This window comes from Diorhabda sublineata, chromosome 1 (genome assembly GCF_026230105.1).
Source record: "Diorhabda sublineata isolate icDioSubl1.1 chromosome 1, icDioSubl1.1, whole genome shotgun sequence".
NCBI lineage: Eukaryota > Metazoa > Arthropoda > Insecta > Coleoptera > Chrysomelidae > Diorhabda > Diorhabda sublineata.
In genome coordinates, this window is record NC_079474.1 from 16160570 (window position 1) to 16165047 (window position 4478).

Consider the following 4478-nt stretch of genomic DNA (forward strand, 5'->3'; position numbering starts at 1 on the left):
ATTTTTGTAGGTTTTTGGCAATTTTTCTACATTCAAAGATTTATATCTTAGGTTCTAATATAGCTACAGAGTTCGTTTTGGTTTAAGAACACTCGCTGAAATATCCTCTTTCTTTTGAGTTTTGAACACTTAAATCGGTTGAGTTGGAGAGGAGCTAGGCGCGGACATTCAATGTGGAGTTATGGATTTTTATAGGTTTTTGGCAATGTTTCTACATTCAAAGATCTATATCTCAGGTTCTAATATAGCTACAGAGTTCGTTTTGGTTTAAGAACACTCGCTGAAACACCTTCTTTCTTTTGAGTTTTTGAACACTTAAATCGGTTGAGTTGGAGAGGAGCTAGGCGCGGACATTCAATGTGGAGTTATGGATTTTTGTAGGTTTTTGGCAATTTTTCTACATTCAAAGATTTATATCTTAGGTTCTAATATAGCTACAGAGTTCGTTTTGGTTTAAGAACACTCGCTGAAATATCCTCTTTCTTTTGAGTTTTGAACACTTAAATCGGTTGAGTTGGAGAGGAGGTAGGCGCGGACATTCAATGTGGAGTTATGGATTTTTATAGGTTTTTGGCAATGTTTCTACATTCAAAGATCTATATCTCAGGTTCTAATATAGCTACAGAGTTTGTTTTGGTTTAAGAACACTCGCTGAAACAACTTCTTTCTTTTGAGTTTTTGGACACTTGAATCGGTTGAGTTGGAGAGGAGCTAGGCGCGGACATTCAATGTGGAGTTATGGATTTTTGTAGGTTTTTGGCAATTTTTCCACATTCATAGATTTATATCTTAGGTTCTAATATAGCTACAGAGTTCGTTTTGGTTTAAGAACACTCGCTGAAACAACTTCTTTCTTTTGAGTTTTTGAACACTTAAATCGGTTGAGTTGGAGAGGAGCTAGACGCGGACATTCAATGTGGAGTTATGGATTTTTGTAGGTTTTTGGCAATTTTTCTACATTCAAAGATCTATATCTTAGGTTCTAATATAGATACAGAGTTCGTTTTGGTTTAAGAACACTCGCTGAAACATCCTCTTCCTTTTGAGTTTTGAACACTTAAATCGGTTGAGTTAGAGAGGAGTTAGGCGCGGACATTCAATGTGGAGTTATGGATTTTTGTAGGTTTTTGGCAATTTTACTACATTCAAAGATTTATATCTTAGGTTCTAATATAGCTACAGAGTTCGTTTTGGTTTAAGAACACTCGCTGAAACATCCTCTTTCTTTTGAGTTTTGAACACTTAAATCGGTTGAGTTAGAGAGGAGTTAGGCGCGGACATTCAATGTGGAGTTATGGATTTTTGTAGGTTTTTGGCAATTTTTCCACATTCATAGATTTATATCTTAGGTTCTAATATAGCTACAGAGTTCGTTTTGGTTTAAGAACACTCGCTGAAACAACTTCTTTCTTTTGAGTTTTTGAACACTTAAATCGGTTGAGTTGGAGAGGAGGTAGGCGCGGACATTCAATGTGGAGTTATGGATTTTTATAGGTTTTTGGCAATGTTTCTACATTCAAAGATCTATATCTCAGGTTCTAATATAGCTACAGAGTTTGTTTTGGTTTAAGAACACTCGCTGAAACAACTTCTTTCTTTTGAGTTTTTGGACACTTGAATCGGTTGAGTTGGAGAGGAGCTAGGCGCGGACATTCAATGTGGAGTTATGGATTTTTGTAGGTTTTTGGCAATTTTTCCACATTCATAGATTTATATCTTAGGTTCTAATATAGCTACAGAGTTCGTTTTGGTTTAAGAACACTCGCTGAAACAACTTCTTTCTTTTGAGTTTTTGAACACTTAAATCGGTTGAGTTGGAGAGGAGCTAGACGCGGACATTCAATGTGGAGTTATGGATTTTTGTAGGTTTTTGGCAATTTTTCTACATTCAAAGATCTATATCTTAGGTTCTAATATAGATACAGAGTTCGTTTTGGTTTAAGAACACTCGCTGAAACATCCTCTTCCTTTTGAGTTTTGAACACTTAAATCGGTTGAGTTAGAGAGGAGTTAGGCGCGGACATTCAATGTGGAGTTATGGATTTTTGTAGGTTTTTGGCAATTTTACTACATTCAAAGATTTATATCTTAGGTTCTAATATAGCTACAGAGTTCGTTTTGGTTTAAGAACACTCGCTGAAACATCCTCTTTCTTTTGAGTTTTGAACACTTAAATCGGTTGAGTTAGAGAGGAGTTAGGCGCGGACATTCAATGTGGAGTTATGGATTTTTGTAGGTTTTTGGCAATTTTTCTACATTCAAAGATCTATATCTCAGGTTCTAATATAGCTACAGAGTTCGTTTTGGATTAAGAACACTCGCTGAAACACCTTCTTTCTCTTCAGTTTTTGAACACTTGAATCGGTTTAGTTGGAGAGGAGCTAGGCGCGGACATTCAATGTGGAGTTATGGATTTTTGTAGGTTTTTGGCAATGTTTCTACATTCAAAGATCTATATCTCAGGTTCTAATATAGCTCCAGAGTTCGTTTTGGATTAAGAACACTCGCTGAAACACCTTCTTTCTTTTCAGTTTTTGAACACTTGAATCGGTTGAGTTGGAGAGGAGCTAGGCGCGGACATTCAATGTGGAGTTAAGGATTTTTTTAGGTTTTTGGCAATGTTTCTACATTCAAAGATCTATATCTCAGGTTCTAATATAGCTACAGAGTTCGTTTTGGATTAAGAACACTCGCTGAAACACCTTCTTTCTTTTCAGTTTTTGAACACTTGAATCGGTTGAGTTGGAGAGGAGCTAGGCGCGGACATTCAATGTGGAGTTATGGATTTTTCTACATTCAAAGATTTATCACTGTCCAGTGCCCAAACTTGTCATCGACCGACAGACCAATCCTTCATACTGCCGAAACTAGCTGGAAAGCAATGTTGCTATACAACAGAAAAAAATGTCCTTCAGTGCTGGTTTGTCTTGGTTCTAATATGAAAGAGACTCAATAGAACATGAAGTTCCTTCTGGAAAAAATTAAATGTAGCGAAAATTTTTGAAGATTTTGAAGTTATTGCGTTTCTTCTTGGGGAACAGCTAGAAAGTATGGCCCAAGCGTGGATCACTTACTCCAGTGCAGCAGAATGTTGAGAATTTCTCAAACTCACTAAGTAAAAAATTAAAGAGGGAATGTTTATTGGTCGCAAATACGGAATGAAGGACTTTAAGGAGAGTCGAATGAACTGGAAATGTTTTTTACGAAACCATAAAGCGGAAAATTACAAAGACTTGATCAATGAGCTTTTAATTTCATACTAATACTTTGGACGTAAAATGTTTTTGAAAATACATATCCTGCACTCTCATTTGAATTTGTTCTTCAAGAATTTGGGTGCCGTGAGAGACGAATAATGCGAAAGATTTCGTCAGGACATTTCTTTAATAGAAAAGCGATATCAAGGGAGAAAAAGTCTAGGAATACCAGCAGATTAGATACTTAAAAAGGACCTAGTAGAAGCCTAACATTCACGGGAATCATAGCTATTTATTGTACATTAGGAATATATTTTTCCATTGATATATTATCATTTGGTTGCCATAGCACATATAAAATTTGGTATAAGTTTTCGTGTATCAAAAAAAATGTTGACTAGTGTTATGGTTACGAATAGACTTAAATATTTAAAATATTATTTTTGCAATGGTTTATAGTCATATTCTAATGGAAACCAAATTTATTTTTTACTTTCTGAGAAAACCAAATTGTTAATCCTAATTCATTTCATGCGAACGTTCACATTTTCGAAATATTTCGGTTTTTTGTCCGATAAAACTACAGGAAATCACTATCAAGCATAGCAAGTACATTTTAAAAGTTAATCGTACAGAGATGAACGATTTAGAAAGTGATGATATATAGAGCGAGAGTATGAGTCAAAAACCGAATACTACGTTGAGGAACCTATTCAAGCTATCCAATTTAGATAAACATTATCCAAAATGAAATTCGCAAAGTTTATATATGACAATCATATTACAAGAGCGTTCAATTCATAAATAATCAAGTGGAAGACGTCATGAATAAATCTAATGAACTATATAGACGAATAAATACTCAAGGATATAAAGAATAATTTGGTGAATATTTTTTCATCGTACCAGAACCGTTCTGTTTTCCAGAGGGCGATTAATTATTCGCAGAAATGAAGAAAATAATCGAGTGCTCGAAATATTAGAGACTGTTTCTATGACTTAAAGGAACTTGAAGGAAAAAAATGAAATAACAAAATCCAGGAGCTACTTCATGACTACAATCGATCGTCTCTAATTTGTACGTAGGATCAAATAAAAATCATTCGGTTCCCCGTCTCGGTATCTCATTTTGATGATTATTAATGTGAAATTCATTATTCAATTAATTTCTTTTCGAACGATAACCAATACCTTATCAATAAACAAAATATTGAATGTACATACGATTACCATATGATTTTCCAACACAATATCGCCAGTTATCACTAAACGAACACGTTT